Raw genomic sequence first — 27,252 nt, 5'->3', positions numbered from 1 at the left:
TGGTTCTGAAGTTGCATGGTTGTGATACTGACAAACAACACTAGACCATGATGTTATTTCACTGTCTACAAAGAAACTACCTACAATTCTGTATTCTACTGTACTGTCAAGTTAAATAAATAAAAATAAAATTAATGGAGATTCCTATCTCCTAGAACTGGAAGGACCTTGAAAGGTCATCAAATCCAGCTCCATGGCTTCTCTAGCAGGACCAAGTACTGATTTTGCCCCAGATCCCCAAGTGACCCACTCAAGGATTGAACTTACAACCCTGGGTTTAGCAGGCCAATGCTATCCCTCCCCCTGAAGTTAAGGTTACTTATTCAGGATTTTCCTGATAAATTAGCCTAGACATGCAGAAAGCCTTGTGACAAAAAACAGTTTGGTAAGAACACTTTTGTTACACTTGAAGTCCACATGTTAACACAGCAATGCCATTTCTGTCCCTGGTTTAAAGTTACGCTTTGATTTGCTGCTCTAATTAGAGGTTAGTTAAGTCTCCTCTCTGCAGCCCAGTCTGTAAATTCCATCACAAAAGTTTTCTTTTAAACATTAAAAAGAAGAATCTTAGATAGGAAAACTGATGACAGTGATTCCTATGGCTCCCAGTTCTTGAGGGGGAAAGCTGGGGGGAGGGAGAGAGTAGGTGACATCTCAGAGCAGAGTGAAAGAACTTGAGAAGGGAAAAATTCAGTGAGAGGGAAGTTCAGGACAAGGTAAACTCTTTAGGTACTAATATGGCCTCCATCACCTTAGTATCGGAGCCCACAGGATAGGGAGAACCAGTTATTTTGGGGACCATATTAAGAAGGCTTAATGTCTGGGTGCATTTAGGCTCATTTCTTCTTAATCCACACTATGTTCTTCCACAGAGTCTGCATTTTAATTTGATCAATCAATGTTGAGCTAGCAGGAGCAAGGCAAACTACACTTAACAACACCCTCTACTTCCCCACACCGATACTGCTCTTCCCACATTTACTGGAGTATTATTATGAAAAACCTCTTCAGTGGAACAAGCTGGTGCCATCTACAGTGTAATTCTTCTCCTTCCAATCAGAGAACTGCGAAAATGTCAGGCCCGAGAAGAGATAACATGATAAGGCTTAAAAGAGTAACAAACTTGTAACAAACTGGTCTAACTTCATCCCAAATAGCCAGATTACTTTAGGCTATTCCTACAGAGTCAAAAGAAATACCGTGTCAGCAGTGACTCTGGCTCAAGTAATGACCATGTTATAAAGAAAAAGCAATATCTGATTAAATGCTAGTGGACGCAGACAATATCCTCCCTCTGAAATGGTTCTGGGGAAGCGCCCTAAAAATTGGTCTGACTGGCTAGTTTTCTAGCAAGCCACATCTCTGTGCCCAAAAGATAAAGCTATATTTGTGCCATGCTGATCAAGCATGTTGACTGATTTGAGGCAGTCTGGGAGGGGAACTATTAAGGAGAGAAAGTGCACAGTGGATTTAGTACCATTTTGTCCTGCTTACTGCTCTTTTATCTTCTCTGTTTTTTGTTTTTCTCCTCACTCTAGAAATGGTGCTGAATGTGTTGTAAGATAATATCAGGTGCAAAACATTTTGGGAATTGAACACCTGATTATTTGGTAGCAGCATCATATACCTTGGCAGGCTGGATCTTTCAATACCTCTCTCCTCATTCATTGCACTCAATACACATTTAGCCAGCCAGGTCTGTCTCATGATTTAATGACAAAGTCCAGACAGAACCTTTTGGTAACCACAGAAAAGTGCCTCTGAAGTCTATTTCAATAATAAGGAAAGTAAACATACTTACTGCTCAAAGTCCTGTTATTCACATAATCAATATGTCGAACAAACAGTTCTACATTTATCAACACAGAACCATCTATTCACAAGTTAGAAATTCCAGACCACTCTGCCTGCAGGAGATAGTGGAAAATATAATGAAATGAAAGGTTGAATTGAGAGGTCATCTGGACTAGTACCTAAAATAGGAGCTTAGAAATCAGGACTTGTGGGTTGTAGTTGCAGCTCTGCCAATGACATGCTGTGAAGACTGTGAGCAAATCACTTAATTTATTGGTGCCTCAGTTTATCCATCTCTAAAACAGGTATAATTAGAGCAGGGATTTTGCCATGGCTGCGACTTCTTGTCAAACTCTATGACTGGTAGGTTATTTAATCCAACCTCTTCTTTGGCTGGTCAGCCTGCATGCCACTCTCCCACCCAGGACAGAGTGAAAAATACTGTGTGGCTTTGCAAAATGGCCAGCCCACGGGAACAAGCTGCACTCAAGTTTCCCTTCTCTGGAATACAGTGAAGATATAGGCAGGGGTGAGAAAGCTTAGAAGAGAACCTTGCAGTAGGCAAGGATCTTTCAAAAAGATCTCTCCTCTCTACAAAAGTTTCTCTCAAAACTGGGTGACTGGGCAACAAAATGGCAGATGAAATTTAATATTGATAAATGCAAAGTAATGCACATTGGAAAACATAATCCCAACTATACATATAAAATAATGGGGTCTAAATTAGCTGCTACCACTTAAGAAAGAGATCTTGGAGTCACTGTGGATAGTTCCACTCAGTGTGCAGCGGCATTCAAAAAAGTGAACAGAATGTTGGGAATCATTAAGAAAGGGATAGATAATAATGCAGAAAATATCATATTGCCTCTATATAAATCCATGGTACACCCACATCTTGAACACTGCATGCAGATTTGTTGCCCCACCTCAAAAAAGATATATTGGAATTGGAAAAGGTTCAGAAAAGGGCAACAAAAATGATTAGGGATATGGGACGGCTGCCATATAAGGAGAGATTAATAAGACTGGGACTTTTCAGCTTGGAAAAGAGATGACTAAGGGGAGATATAATAGAGGTCTATAAAATCATGACGGGTGTGGAGAAAGTAAATAAGGAAGTGTTATTTACTCCTTCTCATAACACACGAAATAGAGGTCACCAAATGAAATTAATAGGCAGCAGGTTTAAAACAAACAAAAGGAAGTATGTGCACACAATGCACAGTAAACCTGTGGAACTCTTTGCCAGAGGACATTATGAAGGTCAAGACCATAACAGGGTTCAAAAAAGAACTAGGTAAGTTCATGGAGGATAGGTCCATCAATGGCTATTAGCCAGGATGGGCAGGAATGGTGTCCCTAGCCTCTGTTTGCCAGAAGCTGTGAATGGGCAACAGGGGATGGATCACTTTATGATTACCTGTTCTGTTCATTCCCTCTGGGGCACCTGGCATTGGCTGCTGTCGGAAGACAGGAAACTGGGCTAGATGGACCTTTGGTCTGACTCACTATGGCCATTCTTATGTTCTTATGTCAGGCAGGGAACAGAGTGCTCTCAGAAACCATGATGAGAAGTGCAATACAAATGCCTAGACAGACAACTAAATAAAGTGGCATGGCGGACAAGGGGAAAAAAAACCCAGATGTCACACATTTTGATAAACTTGGTGACTATCAAAATGTGCAATGAATCATCCATGATTTTTCTAAAAGCTTTCTTTACAGGAGTATTGAGACTTAATTGACTACTGCTTTGAGATAAAAGGTGCTGCGTAAGTACAAAGTATTATGTAAATAAACAAAAAAAACCAAAACCAAACAAGGAAACAAACAAAAATAAAAAAGAATGAAAAGAGTAAGGTAATGTCTTCACTACCGGCCTGATCGGCAGGCAGCGATCGATCCAGTGGGGATTGATTTATCGTGTCTAGTCTAGACATGATAAATCAACCCCTGAGCGCTCTCCTGTCGACTCCTGTACTCCAGCTCTGCGAGAGGCTCAGGCAGAGTCGATGGGGGAGCGGCAGCAGTTAACTCACCGCGGTGAAGACACCACGGTAAGTCGTTCTAAGTACGTTGACATCAGCTACGTTATTCATGTAGCTGAAGTTGAGTAACTTAGATCAATCCCCCTGCCCAGTGTAGATCAGGGCTAAGAGGAACTTTGAAAATTCCTCTTCCTGCCTCTGTTCTCATTGAATTCTGTAAATTTCTGGCATGGTAGCGTTCTCTTCAGATGGTGCAGTACCTTGGTAATGTTTCCTGAAGGCTTTTCATGACCTCCAACCATAATTGCTTTGAAACCCACAATGATCTCTGTAGATTCTTCTTATAAGAATATCACAAAATTAGTAATTTAACTATTTTCCCCATAGACTTCAGATGAAAGGATCACATTTTCTGAAGTTTTTGAGTGGCAGAAGTCTGCTTTCAGATCCATGCCTTTTCTATTATATAATTGAACCATTAGAATTTTTTTAGCCTTGCTTAAAAATACGAGTGTACTAACTTGCACAACTATATCAATATTTTAGAAGCTACCCAAATCTTACACATGCCAAAAAAGGTAGCTTTACAATCTTTGCTAATCTCTAATGCAAGATGTATCCATTATTTATGAAGTTAGCAGACAAAAGGGGAACTGCTGTTGAATGGAATCCTAAACAATATTAAACAATAGAAGCCCTAGGCAGCTAAACACCACAGGTTTTCGTTATTAGCACTACGGTCCAATCTCTCAGGAGATGAACAGTGAAAGTCATCAGAAAGTTTATACTTATTAAATATGAGCAGGATTAAGTAAAAAAAAAAAAAGAAGATATTTCTCATTATGTTAAATTCCTGTTACTGCTCTCAATCCATCATTATGTACCACCCCATATTGACTTTCAACAGCTCAGCATTTCCCGCTCTGCTCTTAGCATATTTTCTAGATTCAGTTTTGGTTTTATTAAATGCAAATAACCCATGATAATAGAATGTCACTGTGGAGACTTAGACACAGCAGTCAGGAGCTTGTAACTTTTCTCTCTTCTGTATAGGTAATAGCTTGTATATGGGGCTAGCCTTAATACTGGCAAATTACACACCAATGCCAAGTTGCAATTTCCTGAAAGCTGAGTTTTATAAATCTTTAAGCACTATTTGTTTCTATTATGGATGATGAAATCAGTACAGAATTCTATTCCAGACGGGGTTAGAGGAGGTAGCATGTGGGAGGTGAGGAGGATGGGATCATTCCCTCAACATCCAGGCTGGGGGCTACCTAACCAGAAACTAAGACCTCATTTTAGTCTTCCCTTCAGGCCTTTGGTTTCCATTTCTGCTCTAAGACCTAAGGTGATGTATGAAATTGTTTCCGAATTTCTGATTCTTTTGTCTCACTAGGTATATAGATAGATACCACCATTATTGCAAGAGGTGGTCTAGTAAACCCTTAGTAGCAAATCCAGTCCATGCCTTACAGTTTTGTTGAGTTGCCTTAATATTACACATAGTGCTTTTACATCTTCAAAGGGCTTTACATATACCTACAAATGTATGGAGCCTCTCTACAAGCCAGGTGAGAAAACCGAGGCAGAGAAGTTAAGTTACCTGCCCATGGTCACAGAGGGAATCAAGTTTGGAGATGAAAACTAGGCATTTTGACTCCTATTCCTGTGCTCAGACCACACTTTGTTTGCTTTATAGATCATTTGTAAAGCTTCCAGATCATTCTTAAAGCTTCTAGAACATTCCTGGTCCAGTGTGGAGAAAAAAATCTGGGACCCTGTTTAAATTATTGTACTTAGTTCTCTCTGCTCAGTTTTTCACTTGTTCATGAACAGTGACAGAGTTAAAAACAACAACAACCCCCCCAAAGCATTGAACAAGGGCAAGGCTATACAGAAAGCAAATGCCACACCATTTAAAATGGACAGGAAACCTTTCAAAATATCCTGAGAAGGAAGTGACCAATGTCTGCCAAGGGAAGAGCTAATTTAAGGATTTCTTTTGCTTACTGCTTGAAAAGAATTTCTTCATCTGGCTTTTGCACTATGTGTATAAATTCGCAAAACAGAAAGGTACACACATGTAAGGGAAAATGCTTTTACTTCTCTAATATTTTGAAATGTTCAAACTTTCTAAGAATTGTGAAATCTTTTGTCTATTGAAAGCAACAGAGGGTCCTGTGGCACCTTTAAGACTAACAGAAGTATTGGGAGCATAAGCTTTCGTGGGTAAGAACCTCACTTCTTCAGATGCAAGTCTGACCTTCTGTTGCTTTTTACAGATTCAGACTAACATGGCTACCCCTCTGATATTTGTCTATTGAGAAACTATATTTTCACCATTTCTCCTTTGTGTCATTTACTAAAAAAACCCAGAGAATGTTTTGAACTTAAAAGCAGTCAGAGAGGAATGAGCAACTTTATGACTATGGGGAGGAAAGTGAAGCCTGATGTCAAATTATTATTTTTCTTTAGAAGTACATTCAATGAATTTTTGTCTTTGGCTCAAGGTTTGCACAAATTCCCAATTCTTTGCTTTACCACATACAGAAAACACTGCATTTATAGACAGTATCAACATGAAACAGGCAAAATGTTTCTATATGTCTGGACTATTCAAGGAATTAAACTTCAGGTGACTAGAGCTCTAAAGGGCAGCTGTAAAACTAAAATTAGTTTTATGTTTTGTGCCTTCTAATGCTCCATTGTGATCTATGCAACAAAAATCTCATTTTAAAAACATCTGAAATGTTAGAGGATCTCAGTAAGATCTTTGGAGGACCTGGAATTGACTTCATAAGATGTTGATATCTGATCCAGATGTCTCCTGGTATGTCTGCACTACAATAAAAGAACCATGCCTGACTTGGGTCATCTGACTCAGGCTCCCAGGGCTTGGGGTGCAGGTCTATAAAATTGAAGTGTAGATGTTTGGGCTCGGGCTGGCACCCAGAATCTGGGATCCCATGGGGAGGCGAGGTTTCCAGAACCCAAGTCTGGACATCTATGCTGCTATTTTATAGCCCCACAGCCCAAGCCCCACAAGCTGCAGCTGTGCCGCTGGCCTTTTATCATACTGCAAATGTAACCTCCCAGGACAAAGGTGAATGGGATAGGAATGTTGTTCTTTCCTACAGCAAGTCTTAAGGATGCTGAGTTATAGAATCTTGGTGGAGGGAATCTGGCTATGGAACAATCTTCTAGAGGCTACTAGGCAAATTCAGACCCTGACCAACTTTAGGAAACATTGCCAAAACTTCCTCTTTGAGAAAGTTTTTCCACCATAAATGCTACTCACAATTTGATCTCTCAAACGCCAGCAGTCCATGAAGTCCATTAAGGACTTCTCTATTGCTATTGATTTTACTCAGACACTACAGTGAGGAGTGACAGTATGAAACCAAAAGATAGATAATATTCCAGATTCAACATTGTCCCCCTTTCCTTAAATGAGGGCCTGAGCCCTGATTCTGTAAACACCTTTGCAAATGAGTTGCTTTGCTCCCGTGTGTAATCTCATTGAAGACAATAGGATTATTTGTATGAGGAAAGTTGCACATGTGCATAAGTGTTTGCAGAATCACCTCTCAGACAGCTGTAGCTCAGGTTTCAGCCTGTAGTGAGGTCACACCAGGGGTCTTCTGAAGAGCTTGCAGAAATTCTCCCTGAAAAAGGATAGTGAGAATTTGATATTTCTAATGTAAAAACAAGCTGAAATAATAAATAAAGTGCTGGGGCCATGTTTCCAAATCAGAAGGGAGCAAGAAGAGCTTCAAGCACTTCTTTGCAATTCACCTTTTAAGCCACTTCTGAAAGCAAGCTTAAAGCGCCTAATGATAGCTTAGGTACCAGCATACACATTCATAATGTGCAAGCCGTGTAAAATTCAGACCAGTAACATATATAGTTGGTGCTTTAGCAGAGCCAATTTCACAATGCTGAGAACAGTTATCAGCCAAATCACCTGGGAGGAAGACTTCAATCAGAAACATCTGAATGATAATTGGGAATCATTTAAGAACACCTTCCACAGCTGCTACTCTGAAACCTGTCACAATTAAGGAAGATGGCTGTTCTGGTTAAAAATACAGCCTGGTTTAGAGGGGAAGTGAAGGGAGCTGTTAAAAATAAAATAAAAAATAATATACAACAAATGGAAGAAAGAGGAAATTGATAGTAATTAGTATAAATCAAAAGTTAGGAATTGTAGAAAATTGATAGGGAAGCAAAGGGACACAAAGAGAAATCTATGGCTCGCAGAGTTAAGGACAATAAGAAGCAGTTTTTAAAATACAATAGAAACAAAAAGAATCCAGACAATGGTATTTGTCTATTACTAGGTGGAAATGTAGAATTATCCATAATAATTCAGAAAAGGTGGAAGTGTTCAATAAATATTTCTGTTCTGTATCTGAGGAAAAAACAGACGAGATAGTCTCATCCTATGGTGATGATAAATCTCTTTCCATTCCACTAGTATCGCTGGAGGATATTTCACTAAAGTTACTAAAATCTGATATTTTTAAATCAGCAGGTTCAGATAACTTGCTTCCAAGAATTTTAAGAGAGCTGGCTGAGGAGCAAGTTGGACTGTTAATGTTGATTTTCAATAAATTTTGGCATACTAGGGAAGTTCCAGGAGACTGGAAGAAATGTAGTGAATGTAGCGAATGGAGTGCCAATTTTTAGAATGGGTAAACAGGGATGACCTGGATAATTATAGGCCTGTCAGCCTGACACTGATCCAGAGCAAGGTAATAGAGTGGCTGTTACGGGACTCAATTAATAGAGAACTAAAGAAGGGCAATGTAATTAATGCACAAAACATGGAAAACAGATCCTGTCAAACTAACTTGATATCTTTTTTTTGATAAGATTACAAGTGGGGTTAATAAAGGTAATAACATTGATGTAATATGCTTCTGTATGGTGTTTGACTTGGTGCCGCACAACATTTTGATTAAACAACTAGCATGATACACAATTAACATGACAAACATTAAAGGGATTAAAAACTGGCTAACTGATGTCAAAATGTAACTGTAAACTGGGAATCATCATAGAGTGGGTGTGTTTTCAGTGGGTTCTTTGCCTTATGCTATTTAACATTTTTATCATTGACTTGGAAGAAAACATAAAATCATCATTTATAAAGTTTGCAGATAACTCAAAAATTAGGGGAGTGGTAAATAATGAAGAGGATAACACATTGATTTGGAGCAATCTAGGTGACTGGTAAACTGTGTGCAAGCAAACAATATGCATTTTAATATGGTTAAATGTAAATGTATACATTTAGGAACAAAGAATATTGGCACGTGGCCCAGCCTCCCAGAGCACCGGGCGGGAGGGCAGCACATAGCTCCTCAGAGCATTAGGCAGACAGGCGGGCCCCTCCCAGCCCCAGAGCACCGGGTGACATGTGGCCCAGACCCCCAAAGCACTGGGTGGGCGTCCGACCCCCCCTGAGCCTCAGAGCACCAGACAGCATGACCCCCAGCCCTGGGCGGGTGGGTGGCGCGTGGATCTCCCCTGCAACCCTGGAGAAGTGGGCGGCGCACAGCCTCCCCCCAGCCCTGGAGTGCTGGGCGGTGTGGCCCCAGTGCCAGGGCCCCCCCAGCATTGGGCAGCCCCAAGTCCCACCCACCCTAGCCCCAGCCCCAACAGGCTTCCCTTCTTGGAAGAGGAGTAGCCTACCTGGGCTGGGGCCAACTAGCAACAAGAGGAGAGGGAGCCTCCGGACGGAGTGGGGGCAGGGCCACACAGGGCTTTTTTGGGCAGGCTCAGCCTTCCCCTGCCTATTAGACATGCCACCCCTCAATAATGGGTTCTTCAATCTAACAGAGAAAAGTATAACATAATCCAATGGCTGGAAGTTGAAGATAGACAAATTCAGACTGGAAATAAGGTGTAAATTTTTAACAGGGAGCTCAATTAACCATCTGAACAGTTTACCAAGGGTTGTGGTGGATTCTCCATCACTGACAATTCTTAAAATCAAGATTGGATGTCTTTCTGAAAGATCTGCTCTAGGAATTATTTTGGGGTAATTCTGTGGCCTGTGTTATACAGGAGGTCAGACTAGACGATCCCAACGGTCCCTTCTGGCCTTAAGCTCTATGAATCTATTATGGCTAGAAATTTACAACTGCTATTCTGTATTTTTAAAAAGTGATTATATCAGCATTATTGCTAAGCTCTGTTGTCATGATTTCAGATTCCTTGCTTTTTCCTTTTGTTTGTTTAAAAAACTGCATATCTCTTCCTCCCTCTCTCCCTTTAAGTTTAGAGCATGAGGGTACCAGTGAGAAGTAAAATCTGGAAGCAGCTGAGGAGGGGACTTAGGGTATCCACATCTCTTTTATGCACACTGGATTGGCAATACTAGGTGTATTTAATATATATCTTATTACTGCATGAAACATCCAAATTAAAGAAATCATCCTGCTGTCCCGTTTCCTGATGTGTCAGTACATCAGAGTGCAGCCACTAAGAGCAGAGAAAGTTTGAAATGAATTGGAGTTTTTGAAGATGCACAGGGAACCTGCAGAAAGGCATCAAATCTGGCAGAAAAAAGAAAAAAAAAGAAGTAACAGTTCAGGGAGGAAAACTGGCTTTTAAGAACCGACCTTGGATCCTGCAAAATGATACATGGGCCCACAGAGGATAAGAGATAATGAAGAAGAACAGCAGGGGCTGCAATAAACCTGATGGAAATGACTGAATAATGAAAGCAAGTTGGTACAGTACTTCCTACCAATACTGTAGGCAAATGATAAGAGATGTTCAGGAATTGACTGGGAATAGGGTAATTTACTGTTTAATGTTCTGCAGTACCTATGTTTACTTATCCGGGAATGACCATTCTTTTAAGCTAGTCAGATCACAGGATTGGTGAACAGACATTTACAGCGATGGCATAAAGAGTCTCCTGGTAGTCTTTAACACTCGGTTGTGTGACAGCGTAGAGGCTAGGAAAGATATGAGACTGAGACATTAGTGAAATAACACCAGGCCTGATCCTGCAATCTTTACTCGCTCTTAGTACTATTAACAGAATCAAGCCCACCGTGTGTTAAGTGTGTGCCTGAGTCTCATACTTAATGTAATAACAACAAAACCTGTTTCCCAATCTGTGGTTGATGTGGCAGTTAATGCTCATATATGGATTTAGACTGCTGTTTGATTCCAAGCATTGTTATAGTCATTGTGCTGGGCATTAGTCATAAAATCAGAATTAATTCCAAAAGACACACACGGACAAAAGCTACTCTCATATGGTTCAGAGAAAGATATTAGGTTCTATGAGTCCGATTCTGATTCTGCTTACACCAGTTTAATTCCAGTGACTTAGTGGAGTTACTCCTGGTTTACTACCATATTAGGGAGATCAAATCCTCTATGACTCAGACTGTAGTATGCCAAGCTATTTCCAAGAAAGTTTATAATGAAAAAGTTTACCAAAAAAAAAAAGCACAGCATAGTTTGCTAATTTTTTTTCAAAAATTAAAAAGCAGCATTCTACATAAGCATTTTCCACTCTTTTAAACGGATGACATTAAAGGAATGACACATAGAAGCTTAGATGTATCCATGAAGAAGATGACCAGGAATGAGGGCCACCATCGTCCACTCCTGGCAGTCATAGGAAACTCATTATTTTGGATACAGCCATCTGACCATGAGAGATGATGGCGCCTCACTTTTCCAGAGGATCATGCCCACCTCCAATCTCAAATCCCTTTCATTATGCTTAAGGGGAAAATTATTTTACAGCCCTGAATTTGATAACATATCACTAAACTTGCAGATTTGATTTTTGGAAAGGTTTGTTAATCTCAATTGGAAAGATAGTACAGTATCTAGAACAGTTTCTCAAGGGAAAAGAAATGGATCCAAGTATGGGCCCAAATCCTGCAAATACTTTATTTATGCAGCTTTACCTATGTGGGACAGACCAACTCACATAGACCCTGTAATTGAAATGTACTCTACAAGGTCAGGCTATAGCTATGAATACTGTTTTTACCACTGAAGAGAGACACTGGATATTTGACAGTGCTCAGACGTTCACCTGAACAATCACTCTCAAAGTAATGTATTATCCTCCAGAATATTAATCCAGACACATGTACATGTGTTTTCTATTTTGAGATGATGATGATGATCTCCTTCACTTTTCATCTGAGGCTTCCAATTGTGAACTCTTTAGGGCATTGAAGTCAATAGCAAAAGCAAAACTCCTTATGTCTTCACCCTACTTCTTCCTGGAAAGCATGTAGCACATGGTGGGTAACAATATCAGAAATGATTGAAAAAATGTGAGTAATTTCAACTTAATCTGTGATAACCAGTAGATGCGTCAGCACAGGAAAAACAGTAAGTGCAGTGTTAATTATTTAAAACTAGGACAAGAATGCCATAATCTTTAGCCCAAGTGTATCTAAACTATGAGCCATGGGTCAAATGAAGCCCATAGTTCTAAAATATAGCCTGGAACCGCCTTATTTGTGCTCTGTGGCTTCGGTGACACACTGCCAAAATTGTAACAAGTGGAACCCTCAAAACATTTCCTCTTTGGCCTGCATTGGGCAACATTCTATTCTAGACCATGCTCACTTTAGCATCTGAGTAACATTCCCAGCGTAAAATACTATTCATGCCCCTAAAAAATTAATCCTTGAGTTCCACTGTTGTTTACCTCCTCCTTCATGAATTCTAAACTTTTCCCTACCCAAATCTACCAGTCCTTCTACCATAAACCCTATTGAATCATCATCTCTATTCAGTACCCCAGAGGCTCCTCTAGATGGATCTCCTACCTGGCAACCATTCCTTGCAGCAGCACTGGTGGTGGCAAATGAGTTGTCCTGCAGCCTCTGGCTGGAGGGTGGTTGGGGAGAAGAAATGGGTCCCCCTGATGTTGGCCTAGGTGGGGGAAACGGGTCCACTTTGGTTCTTTATGTGAGCAAGTCTCCCCTGACTACTTGCAATCTAACCTGAGTAGCAAAGTTAATGGGAACATTGAATGGGAAAGGACACCAGGGTTTTGCCCAATGGGAGAGGAATTTTGGATTGGTCCCACAATAATTTCATTCGATAGAATCTTACAGCAGAGGTTTCAGACCTTAAGAAGTTAAGTATTGTATTGTTCTTGTAAACCCATACCTAACTCAATGACAGACTCTCTCTTTGCCATACCCAGCTTTTTCTAGAAGCTGGAGACACTGAAAGCAAGTACCTATGTGTTTGTTTCTAAGGCCTGGTCTACACTGGGGGGGGGGGAGGAGGGGAGAGGGAGATTGATCTAAGTTACGCAACTTCAGCTACGTGAATAACGTAGCTGAAGTCGACGTACTTAGATTGACTTATTGTGGTGTCTTCACCACGGTAAGTCGACTGCTACTGCTCCCCCATCCACTCCACCTGTGCCTCTCGTGGCGGTGGAGTACAGGAGTTGACGGGAGAGCGCTCGGGGATCGATTTATCGCACCTAGACTAGACACGATAAATTGACGCCCACTGGATCGATCGCTGCCCGCCGATCCGGTGGGTAGTGTAGACATACCCTATATGTCTCCAGTCATTCCTGAGGTATATAAACACTACATTTGTCTCTGCTGACTTCGTGGTTATTTATCTTTGAGAGGCATGACAAACCTTTTCACTAGCTTGAGTAAAAACTGAGAATTTGGCCCCAATACTTTAAGATCAAGTGAAAGTCATAAAAAATTGTACTTATTTAATGTGATGTAACTTATTAGATTATGGATATGATGATATTTTACGTGAATTTCCAGTTACTTCAAACCATTGTTTTGTACCACCCCATGCTGACTTAACAGAACAGTTTTTCCATCCTCTTGGACAATTTTCTATATTGTTTTGTAGTAATTAACTCTAGTAACCTTGCAGATCTCTCAGTCAGATTCACTAGAAATAGGTAATACTATTAATAATGAGTTGTCTGTGCTAAATGCAAGTGCTAATCAAGTCAAGGCCTCTCTGGGGATAGGGATGGGTTTCCCTTCACATGGAGGCACATTTGAATTTTTTGAAAAATTAAAACTGTAACCCTCAAAATATTTAAGTCTAGTAATAATACTCTACCTGATCTCTGTTACCTAATAGTAACAAGGGCTAGAGAGCAGGAAGCAACTCATAAAACACTGGGGAAGAAAAGTACATTTGCTGCAAATTACCCAAAGGCTAGGGAGCTAACTCAGTGTATAGCTGAAATGAAAGCAGCACTTTTAAATTTTTTTTTATAGAGCTGGAAATGTACATTATGCTGTACAGGAAGAGGTCAGTGCCTAATAGATAACAACTCCTTCCCCAAAGGGCTTACAGTCTGCAACACAAGCACAAAAGAAGAAAAGAAAAAGACAGTATGATATTAGAGAGCACATACCGCGCTGGGGGTGGCCTATGGAGCATAGCTTTCTGAAGAAGCAGGTGCATTTTTAGTAGCTTCTTGATGCTAGAGAAGAGTTTTTTGTTCAGCTTTATAGCTGGTAGGTGTTAGAAATGAAAAGGTTCATTTACATCTTCGTAGGCAAGAAGGTCAAACGGAATGTGAAACAGGTCATTAAGATTCAGATGATTTTAGGAAGCATCGCTGCAGTGCTTCAGTGAGTCAGCAGCAATGCTGCCACGCGAACACTATTTTAGTTCCTTGTCTGAAACTAAAAGCTGTGTGGAGTGAAAACCCTGCAGCTGTGACTTCCTTAACACAAATATATGGGGGTGCTAAGTCAGTCTGCAGAAAACTGTGAAAACGACATTACGGGAAGGGTACAGTATAAGGATATGGAAGTGATCAGCTTTGTTAATATTTAGATTGTGTTATGCAGGGAGTGCTGTTCGCATATGTGTACAACTCTCATTTAAAAAAGGGAAACAAGGGACACTTAAACCACCTTTTTCCTTCTGGACCTGGTCCCTATTGTCATTTCACCTATAGGCTGACCAGTGAAATGGCTCTAATCCTCCTGCCCTCTCTAACCTAATAAGTGTGGGAATTTGTCCAGAAGAATGCTGGCGCAGACATTTGTATGATCATGGGCAAGAGAGCAGCCTTGTTCCACCTCATTCCCTCCTACCTCTTCTGATCATATTATTCTCTAGCCCTCACGGCATGGGGCATCTGCTCACATTATCCAAGCCTCAGGGGGCATAGAGTTTAGAGCCAGAGGAGAAGCTGATGGCCAATAGATTATTTACTCTTTCTCCTGGGACAGCAAAATAATTAAAAGTAACAAATGAAAATCATTCAAAAGACAGAGAACAAACAGAGAACAGAGGAGATTGTAGCTGACCACATCAGCTACAGTGAACTTGCATCTTTAATATCCATCTGTGTGTAAAAAAATTCATAGCTTTAAAGGAGTTGAATCAGCACCTTAACACAGTGCTCAGACTTTCAACAATAGATCATCTAAATACAAATTTATATAGAGCCAGAAGTATGTTAGGTGCTTTATGAAATCAGCACATTTATTAAGAATTAGTGGGTTTTGGTGAAGGATGTTCCTATTTTGACTGTGTGCTATGCCCAGTTAGGCCTACCAGCTCAAAAAGCAGATTTCCTGTGGTCATATTGTACCACTGATTTTTAATCAGAACTTCCCATTGCTCTCAACAGAGAGTTCTAATTCTAAATCACTAGCACGATCTGGCCATAGGTTGGGGTTTTTAAAAGCTTTGTATTTAACCCAGCAACAAGTAAGAAACAAAGGATAGAGTAAGTATAAAGAAATACAAAGTCTGGATTCTGAATGAGCACAGGTACACCATTAGGGTATGTCCAGCTTCCGCTAAAGTTAAAGGGAGCTGGATCAGGCCCTCAGCAATAAGTAGTTTTTATTGAACATAAGGGCCTAATGGAGCATTGATTGAAACTAGAGTCATTGACAACAATAGGAGCTGGAGCGGGCCCCAAGAGCTATACTCGTTTGTTCCAAGAAATCCAGCGTATTGTTCAGTTTCCTACTTTTACGAAACACAAGAACAATGAGATTAAACATGTATTTTAGCACTAGACATTTGATTATTGAAAATTCAATGTAAGTTACAAGCTAGAAGGAGGAGGGATTTATAAAATGCATTACAAAATATGCTATATAACATCTTAAGATATAAAGACAATTGTTAAATTAAGAAAATCCTGTACTGTCTGCTTTATCTTGATCTCTTCTTTCATATATTTAGAGTATAATACTTAATACTGGAGAGAATGTTCTATTTTCTTGGTAAGTTAGTTTAGAGAAACTTGGCTGAGAGAAACTAAGGTCTTCATTTTCCCGTAGCCAACAATAACCTATACAGGGGCAGGGATGCTGGAACAATTTGTATAGTGGGGGGTAAACCAAACTGTAAACTCTATATATGATGGAAACCATGTCAAGTCACAAAGCAACACCCCATGCACCCCTACTTCCAGCACCTATGCACAGAGGAGAGGGGAGTTTATACACAGAGGACTGGAGGGAAGAAACAGGTTACAGAATTGGAACTCCCCATTTCTCTATTGCAGGCTCCTCTCTGGTGGTTTTAATTGTAATAATGAGTGACGAATCCGGGTCTGTTCTTGCTTCTGTTGAACTCAGTAACAAAACTTCAATGGAAGCAGGATCAAAGCCATTGTGCTGGGGAAGACAATGGAATTTCAATTTGAAACCAGTTTCAGAGTAACAGCCGTGTTAGTCTGTATCCGCAAAAAGAAGAACAGGAGTACTTGTGGCATCCGAAGAAGTGGGCTGTAGTCCACGAAAGCTTATGCTCTAATAAATTTGTTAGTCTCTAAGGTGCCACAAGTACTCCTGTTCTTCTTAATTTGAAACCAGGATTTCATGTATCCTGATGTAAGAGATTTTATGTGACACTGGGTACACAAAGTTGCAGTTTCCAATAATTTTTATGTACCAAATATATTAATAGCTCAGTGAAAGAATACTGGAAAACAAAAATGTACGTCTTTCTTCTGTCATGAGAGATAGTTTGAATGATGCAGGGACAAAGATAGGTCTCAATCCTGCAAGACTTCCGTGAGCAGAACTCCCATTCCTTCAGTGGAAACTCCACAGTCAGGAAGATTGCAGGAACAGACTTTTTTCAGATTCTGTGTATCACCTGAACCATGTGGTTTTTTTTTGTAGCAAAATTATTATTTAAAAAAAAAAAAAGAATATGAAGCCTATTTTACTACTTTTATGTGATCACTGTGAATTTCCAGATCAAGAAGTAGCTTATTTGTATTTGCCCAATATTAACAATGGCTATCTAGCATTTTTTGTATTTACTGACCCTGACTCTGTATCAGTATCATCTCTTGCTATTTAAAGGAATTTAACATTTCCTTTCCAATTCTAGGAGAAGCTGCAGGGTCCCAGAAAATCAGGAAACAATCCATAATCTATCCACATATTGCATGTATGGACATATAATCTAAACAAGTATAAGGAAATGACAAGGCACAGGCCCTTTAACACATGGGCAGTATGATTATCTAGGGTTTTCTGTTTTTAAGTGGAGAGAACCTTTATCTTTTATTAACGTTCTGTGTGGTTTAGGGAAAAGTTTTCCTGAAGCTGCTAACTTGATAGTCCAGGCGCTCTAAAGGAGGAATTCATGTGACATTCAGAAATGTACACTCATGACTAATTAAGTTGCCTGCTGACTATTTATGACACCCAAGAACGTTCAGCAATAATAACTTCAGCAGTACAAATATATCAAAACAAGTAAAAATTAAAAAGCAAACTTTGGAGAGCCAAAAAACCAGATCATTTAGATTTATTCAACAAGAGAACCTATGCAATTCTTTGCAATTATTTTCAGTGGTATAAATTGTAAGCAATTTCTAAAGATGTAAAATTAGTTAAAAACCAATGACATGCTAGCATTAGACCCTAGATGCTCCCCAACTGCAAGCCAAGTTTTGATCTCAGATTTGCAGTGAGGCTCCCACTGAAGTCAGTGTGTGCACTCTAGAGTAGAATTTGGCCCCTCACATTATTTATGATAATTAGCTCATTACTTAGTGTTAAGATCAGAATAGCCTGATGTGGGCTATTAATACTGCTGTGTAGGAACATAGCCACTTTCATCTGAGAATCTAAAATAATTTTTATAAAATTAAATAAGCCTCACAGCACCTCTGCATGGGAGTTAAGGATTATACCCATTTAATAGATATACATGGTGTTAAGTGATTTATCCATGCTCACATAGCAAATCAGTGGTCAAGCCAGACTAGAACCCAGGAGTCCTGATTCCCAGCCACCTCCTATCAACCCTTGATCCCATTCTTTCCCCTGCCTTCTCAATAAATATTTTTAAAACAATCAATCCTTCACCACCGTGTGTCTAGAAACATACTGGGTAAGATTCTGTGCTGTGCCTCTAAGAGGACAGCATAACACTCACAGGCAAGGGGCAAGACGGTCCCAATCCTGGACTGCTTTACAGCCATAATATAGACATGCATGGGGGGAGCCTACGTTATATACCCCGCTGCCCTAGGGGCTGCAGTGCTGCCCAGAATTATTGCTCCTCCCCCACCATGCCAGGACTGGTAAGGGTGTCACTGGGAGGCAGATTTACAGCTGTTTTCAGAAGTGAATTTTCCTCCGGCTAGTACCAGGGCTTTTAGGGCCCCTTTATTCTGCTCTGGCTGTTTTACCCATCATAAAGTGTTTGGAATGGGGATGAGGATCTCAATCATTCTCTTCTTCTGAGACCTGAGTTTTCTCCACTAGCACATATGTGAAGAATAATGGGAAGGGGAAAGGACAATGTGATACCATGATATTTAACCATTAAAGAAAAAATGAGAGACAATTTTTTTTAACACAGATTGTTACAACTTTCTTAGACTTGTAGACTTAAAGGCCAGAAGGGACCTTCATGATCATCCAGTCTGACATCCTGCACATCACATGCCACAGAACCTCACCCACCCACTCCTGTAATTGGCCCATAACCTCTGGCAGAGTTACTGAAGTCCTCAAATCATGATTTAAATACTTCAAATTACAAAGATTCCACCATTTACTCTAGTTCAAACCAGCAAGTGACCCATGCCCTAGGCTGCAGATGAAGGCAAAAGATCTCCAGGGTCTCTGTCAATCTGACCTGGGGAAAATTCCTTTCCGACCCCAAATATAGCATCAATTAGACATGGTGTTCTCAAACTTTTTCTTTCTGAGGCCCTCTCAACATGCTAAAAAAACTGCACGGCCTACCTGTGCCACAATTGTTTTTCTGCATATAAAAACCAGAGCCAGTGTTAGGGGGTAGCAAGCAGGGAAATTGCCCAGGGGCCCATTCCACAGGGGGGCCCTGCAAAGCTAAGTTGCTCAGGCTTCAGCTTCAGCCCTGGATGGCAGGGCTTGGGGCCCCAAGTTTCAGCCCCATGCGATAGGGCTTTGGCTTTCTACCCTGGGCCTCACCAAGTCTAATGCCGGCCTTGCTTGGTGGACCCCCTGAAACCTGCTCCCAGCCCCCCGAGGGCCCCAGATCCCTGGTTCAGAACCATGAATCGTCTATTAAGAACTCCATACTAGTGTTTATCTAGAGTGTTAACAAACGTTAAACGTAAGTCTCAGAGGTTACCCTTTATTTGAGGCAACAGAGGACAGCTAACACTACCAACATACCTCCTGAGACAATTCCTAGTGACCTATCTCATCTCACCATGTCTGTGACGGGCAGTCCCCCATGGCCACACCACAGGAAATTAAAGGAAGGGAAAAGGAGGCAACATTACCTATAATGTACATAATGCAATATTTAATATAGCTGAACACAAATAAACTCCTCAGATGGCTTATCACAGCTACAGACATATTCCATGCACTTGTCTCAAACCACAAAATTAATACCCTGACTGGAATTTCTCAGAAATCTGGTGTGTTCTGATTCATGATGTTGGTTCAGTCTACGTATTACCATAGTTACAATATTCTTAGGAAATGGAAATGTTAGGGTCAGCTAGTCCAGAAGAGTCCTAAAAAGAACAGATTTTAATGACTGCTCAGTTGTTGTTTCTTATTCCAGTACTGCTTTGAAATGGAATATTAGAATTAAAAGATCAAAGACAGGAAAAAATGAAGCACATGTCTTATCGTATACTCTCTTTTATCCTGGTGGCTGATCATGGTTCTGGATATCAAGCTATGCATTCGTGGAGCTGGAGAGGGGCTATTACACCCTCTCTTTCACCTGGTTATTGCAGGCTTTCTTAGTGTCTACTCTTCTGGCAACCAATAATCAGAGAGCAAAGATGAATGATTTAATAAATTCTAGTGAAAGTGGAGCAAAATTGACTAAAGACAGAAGGTTGCACAATAATGATGGCTTCTTGCACCACTTTTGCTTTATATAGGTCACTAGAAGTAAGCACCCACAATTACACTAATCCCACTAAAACTTTCAACAGTTTGCAAGTAGCTAAGTCTGCAGCACCCAAGTTGGGTATAATCAAGAAACTGTTGGTGCAACAATTACAGTTCCTCCTTGTTTAGTCTAAAGTAGGAAATGGGGAACAGAAGCCACGATACCACAGGAAAAATGCTTAAGTAGATATAAAAAAGCATAATAGAAACAAGTAGTAGATACTGGATTCTAGCAAATATAAACACTGTTGTATGGACGAGGACTGGGAGTTGTATAAAAATGAGTCGAAACAAGTCAAAGGGATAATTAGAGGATTCAAAATAAGTGCTGACTGATAAATGCACAGAAAAATTCTACTAACCTGAGAAGTAAAGTAGGAAACATTTTTTCTGTCCCAGGAACATTTGAGATTTCAATTTTTTTTTTCTCATTCTGCATTGAGCTGAAACAGAGACCTTTCAAGAGAAAGAAAAGCTCAGAATAGGCAGGGCACCACTGGAAAGAGAAGAGCCAGGTTCAAGTCTCTGAATGAGGCAGAGCAGGGACTTGAACCTGCTCTCCCATCCTCACAACCCAGTGCCCTCTCCATTGAGCTATTCTGGGGAAGATATGTAGTTTTCTCATTCTGAGCAGAAATTCCATCCTGGACCCGAGAAACCTTTCCTGATGAAGATTCAATCAAAACTGGTGCATTCCCTTGGAAAGATTTGGTTTTGCCAAATCTACACTGTTTGTGATAAAAAAACGAACCTATCAAAAAATTCCCTACCAGTTCTAATCAGAAGATCCCTCAAATATCTTTTCACTGGACAGTAGGTAAAAGGAAAAACCGATTCACCAGAAAGGGTTGTGGCTAGTTGGAGGGTGGGATCAAGAAATTGGACAGTTTAACAATTAATTTAGTTCTGTCCCTACAGATAAGCCAAGAAAATGGAGAGCTGCATAAGCTATTTCTGTGTCTCCTGAAATGGAGGGGCAAGACTTCAGGACAGTCCCCGGCAAAAAACTTCTGGGCCTTCAAAATTCCAACTGACTGACCTGTTCGGAAAACATTGTGTGTCTAGTTTGTGTCAAATCCCTTAGCTCCCCATTCATTCTTCAGATCCCAACTTACCCTTAGATTATATTTTACTCATGTAGGACCAATGAGGAAAGAGACTTCATGGTTATCAGCAGAAGAAGTTTGGGGGAGCACTGGAGAAGGCCAGTAGACTGCTACTTCATCAGGTATGCTCCCTCAGTGGCAAAATACAGGACAGCAGAGAGCAGCAGCCAGGAGAGGCCTCCACATACCATAGGGGACGCTGTAAACATATTTATTCTATTCCTGTCCGACTTTAGGCAGGTCACTTAGTTTCTGAGAGCCTCAGTTCCCCATCTGTAAAATGGGGATAACAACCCTATCTCACAGGAGGGTTGTGAGGATAACTACATTAAGGACTAGGAGGTGCTGCTCATATACTATGGTGATGTGGCCATATAAATATCTAAGTATCTACTAGTTTCCACACATCATAATGTATTATTATCTAAGTAGAGGAATCATAGCAGAAAGGAATTCGATTATAAAATTAATAAAAACTGGTGACGAGAGTTACATAGAAGTTTCATGGCTATTATAAGTACTCCATATCCAAGAGGGAATAATACTGGGACACAGCCAACTTAGTGAAACATCTGGTTAGTCACTCACCAACAGATACATTCCAAACAAAACTTTGTCTGCAGAGCATATTCTCCACCTATCTGTTTTATGGTTTTATTATACAGTCATGCATTATTTGAGTGCTGTCCATGCAAAATGGATAGTGATGGCAAAGTCTGTAGTGCACTTCATGGAGGCACTGCCATTTCACCCTTTTCAGGGCAAAGGCATTTCTTGGGGATTCTGTTTTCAATCTCTTTAGATTTTATTAATTTATGTTTAAAAATGGTGCAATTGTTTCAGGGTATTAATTGTTTTGGTCGGTTAGTGGTTTTTGGGGTAGAAATGGTGCCAGTGTTGGGAATGTCATTCTTATGGCCTTTTGAAGAGCCAGGTTTTGCAGCATTCCCTAATGACTGTCAGATTCTGGATTCACCTAATCATCTCTGGAAGATTGTTCCACAGCCACATCCCCACGACTGAGAATGCCTTGTCCCCTATTCTCACATGCTTTGTGATTTGCGCTATGCCAAACAAGCAGAGCTGCTTCAGTGGTTCATTGAGTGAAGTTGTCTTTCATGCAGCTGGAGCTAGATTCATTAACCTCTTTGAAGATTAGGATCAAAGCTTTAAACAGGCATCAGAAGCTACCTGGGAGCAGTGGAAAGGCTTGAGCATGGGCCTGATGTTTTCACAGTGGGCTAGACCACTGAGGAGGTGGGCAGCTGCATTCGGTACCATCTGGAGGTCTCTGCATCATCTTCAGACTCAGTCTCAGATACAGTGAATTACATAATCCAGCCTGGAGCACTGTGGCCAGCCCTCATCCGGGAGGAAGGAATTAAGTTCCTAGTGAGCTGGAGGTGAAAGCAGCATTTTTACCTGCTCATCGAAGCTCAGGGGGAGTCAACCTGGACCCTGACCCTTTGCATTACTTGGAAGAATGGAGGCTGTATGCCTTCAGTGAAAGGTGAAAACAGCAGCTCCAATAGTTCTTCAAAGCACGTACCCTAGTCCTCCTACCAAGAGTGTCCCTGTTTTTTCTTAGGTCTAGTTCAATGGATGCTTTTAGGTTTCAGTATATCCGACAGCCCTTTGCTGTGACTTAGCACCACCTTTGAAGTATCACTGTAGCCATTCAAAAGGACTGTGAGGAATATTTGGGAACCAAAGTCAACAGCTGCAGAAACTGGGGCCCCTTTTTGAAGAAGGAAATGACAGAGATATGGAATTGTGGGTGGGGATAGATGGGAAGAAAGAAGTGATGACCAAGGAAACGTGTCCCAAAGTCTTCACTAAAGTCACCATGAATCTAGAGTGGACTCTGTTAGGAGAACAGCTCTTCTGCCATTGTCACAGACTGTAATCATATTGCCCACACTGCTTATTAGATATTCCACAATAGTGTCATCTAGGTTAACCATCCATAGGCTAAACACAAACAAGTGGCAGCGCTTCACTGAGAAGATCAGAGTCTGCATAGTCTCACCTTCTGAATAATAGCTGTGCTGATTAACAGTTTCAGACATTTTAAATAAGAAAAGCTGTGAATCTCTGCCAAACTATCGATCTACCAACAAGGATATAACTGACCCATGCAACTATTTTAATTAAAATGTGTCAGCCCTATTTATTAGCCCAACTGATCTAGTCACCCACAGAAAAATTTTAGATTAAAAACTAAAGGTACTTTACAACTGCTCTGAGCCCTTCAGAAGGGGGCAAGACCAAAACTAGATTCACAAATGAAAATTAAAATGGAGGGTTAGAGTACACTGGTAAAATCAGGGTGTTTCAGTCCAGTAAGCCAGTTGCAACCTAAAATTCTCTTCCTTCATGTATGCACAAGTTCATACACAAACTTGAAATATTATTATTTGTTAAGTGCTGAGGTGCTTGGTAGTATGCTAGACACAAAGAAGACAGTCCCTGAGAAACACTCACTCGTTCTACTACTCTGCTTTTGGATAGTATTGTCATGGGGTGGGGTGTTTGTTAGGTCTTGTTGAAGTTGATGGGTGTAACAGCAACTTTCATCCAGAATAAAGGCAACATGCAATTGAGCTCCTATATGGAATAAATAGCTGAAACAATAGGAGCCTCTGCCCAAAACAAAGCCACATGCAAGACTGCCATAGGAGTTAGCTGTGTGGCTCAAGGGAGTTCCTCTGTGACCTGATAAATTCAGAGGCAGGGGATTGATTGTATTGGCATGGCATAGGTGTGACAGAGAGGAAAGAGATGAGAAACACCATAGAAACATCTGCGATTGATGGAGCGGTGTCAATTTAGCGAGTCTGGTGAAGACATGCTAAGTCGATGGGAGAGAGCTAACTGCAAGGTAAAAAAGGAGCAACAGTATGTCGTGAAGTCCACATTACTCAGAGTTTGATCTAGGTCTTACAGGGTCACATTAAGAACAGTATCAGAGGGGTAGCCGTGTTAGTCTGAATCTGTAAAAAGCAACAGAGGGTCCTGTGGCACCTTTAAGACTCCCAATACTTCTGTTAGTCTTAAAGGTACCACAGGACCCTCTGTTGCTTATTAAGAACAGTGTAAGAGGGACCCATTTTGATAGGAACTGTTATTCTTTCTCTTTCACAGGTTTACTTTCCAGTGTGCTATATTATATTTTCTCTCTCTTGCAATCTGATCCTCAACTAGTAGCTCTTGTATCTGGACTGCCAGCATACGTATAAACAGGCAGTACTGCACATTCTGGAGTTTGACAGAGAGATGCAGCTTTGTTACTAATACGTTCCCCTCCTCAAACAAAAGTAACAACCAAGAACTTTAATATACCTTACGTCATAATAAGATGCCTTGAATCCTAAACTGGCTCATGGAAGATGGGGGGTTAATTAAAGTCTTCCTTGGTATGACTGACAATCTATTGAAATGGATCCCCTTGTGCAATATGACCCTATATAGCTTAAAATGTAAGTAGTGGTCCATCATTAGCCCACTCAATAATGGTACCTGTCACAGTTTGGTTACATTAGCAATGGTACCTCCTCTAGTCTTCCCACCTCAGTCATGGAGTTTCCTATTAGAGATTGTCAGCATTTTTTTTTTTAAATTGAAATTTTGATAATTTTTTTCATGAAAAATTTTCACCGTGTTTTGAAGAGTTCTAGTTCTGGTCTATTTTTTTTTTTAATTTGATGTCTCCTTTGATAGTTCATTCTAATTTTTTTCAAGAATGCCACAGTATTGAGGACATTGTCTCAGATGGATGTCCTGCTACTGTCAGTTACTCATGGAATTTATTTGGTTCATAAATTTCTTTTCTAAGCCCTTTATTATTCATATTACACTTCTTATTTCTCTTGCTGAGGATCACAGCAATTAATCCTAGCCTCTCAAATAATTCTTTCTGAGTTACACTACTTAACTCACACTATGCACTCAAATAGAAAAACACTTATTCATTTCATTGAGCAAAGTCTCAAATGCACATTATTTGAGGATGAAAAGTATGTCAAGCTATCTTATTTCTGGACTTCTGTTGCTACTTCAAATACAGTAAGTGTAGTACTTTAAATCAGGTCATGGATATTTTTAAAAAAATGCTTGGGGTTAGGAGAAAGAATGGATGAGGCTGGGAGATAAATTCCTTTCTCTATTTATATGTATGCGTGTAGTTTCTATTGCCATACAGTTCAGAGTTGGAAACTAGAAGAGGCAGTTGCCCTGTTCATAGTTCTTAAAATTTTCGCAGTTATCTACTGGTCAAGGAAATGAAAAACAGAGAAAGAGAAATAGTACAAGAAGAAGGAAAAGGCTAGCAGAGACTGAAATACAACTATCTAGTGAGTTTTACCAGGGCATCAACAATATAAGGCAAAACTGAACAGTATCACTTCACTACAGCAGCCTGTCCATTGATAATAGCATACCGCCTCAGCCAGTGGAAAAAAAAGTCCTACTTCTGAATTTGTCATATCTGCAGAAAAACAAAAAGGTGGGAGGTCTGGAAGGCTACACAGGCCGGCAGAAGCTTTCAGCTGCCAACTGAGCTAATTCTTACCATTTGTTTTCTGAACAACAGTATTAAGGCATTTGGACAATGCTTCTTGGTGTTAGAAACCTATTTTAAAGACATTGGTTGAAATGCACTGACTCCAGCTCTAGAGGAACCTGATTCTGCAGTCCTTATACAGCCAAACTTCCATTGACCTCCGTGGGATCTTTGCTTGTGTAAGGGCTGCTTAGGGCCAGATTTCCAATGGTATTTAGGCACTGAAAGATGCAGCTAGGCACCTAGTGGGATTTTCAAAAGCACCTATGCATCTTCAGGTGCCTAAATACCTTTGAAAATCTGGCCTTAAATCATCTGTAGGAGGGGTGGGCAAACTTTTTGGCCTGAGGGCCATATCTGGGAATAGAAATTGTATGGCGGGCTGTGAATGCTCACAAAATTGGGGTTGGGGTGTGGGAGGGGGTGAGGGCTCTGATTGGGGTTGCGGGCTCTAGGGGATGAGGAGTTTGGGGTGTCAGAGGGTGCTCTGGGCTGGGACCCAGGGGTTTGGAGGGCAGGAGGGGGATCAGGGCTGGGACAGGGGGTTGGGGCACGGGGAGAGGCTCAAAACTGCAGGCTCCGAGCGGCACTTACCTCAAGTGGCTCCCGGAAGCAGTGGCATGTCCCTTCTCCGGCTCCTACGTGGAGGAGCGGCCAGACAGCTCTGCACACTGCCCCATCTGCAGGCACCACCCCTGCAGCTCCCATTGGGCCATTGGAGTGTGTAGGAGCAGCTCCCAACCCTGAGCCACAGCTAGAGTGCTGGAGCGGGGCAATGCCATGGCTTCTGGGAGCCGCGTGGTGCGGCCCCCGACACTGTGACCCAGCTGGAGTGGGGCAAGTCCCAGACCCCGCTCCCCAGCGGGAGCTCGCGGGCTGGCTTAAAATGGTTCGCGGGCCGTAGTTTTACCTCCCCTGACCTATAGAGATATGGGTAAATAATGAGAGGTCAGGATGGAAAAATAGTGGGATTGTCCTTTGCATAATCAAGACTGAGATACTGTTGAACAACTACAAAAAAGCCAAAACCCCTCACAAGGCAGAATAACTCAATGTGAAAAGAGTGGCCATTAGAAAAGATAATGTGAAAAGACTGCATAACGACCAATTATTAAGCCTATCATATAATTTTAAATGGTGTACTATTGGTTTCTTCATTTCTCCTTTTCTTCCTCTCTAGAGAATTATCAATGAGATTTGAATTGTAAATTGTCCATGCAGATCTTACTATCAATTCCAAAGCAAGCGCTGAAATAAACATATCAGGCATATTCCTAAAGCTGGTGAGGGATGTCACTTACTCAAGAAGGTTAAATAACAACTGAGCAAATCCATTCTTCACAAAGAAAGGTGTGAGGAGATTCTGATGTGTCCTAATCATTTCAGAAAGGTCTGTGTATTGT

The sequence above is a fragment of the Malaclemys terrapin genome, chromosome 1 (assembly GCF_027887155.1).
Source record: "Malaclemys terrapin pileata isolate rMalTer1 chromosome 1, rMalTer1.hap1, whole genome shotgun sequence".
Taxonomy (NCBI): domain Eukaryota; kingdom Metazoa; phylum Chordata; order Testudines; family Emydidae; genus Malaclemys; species Malaclemys terrapin.
Note: the sequence above shows the minus strand (reverse complement) of the source record.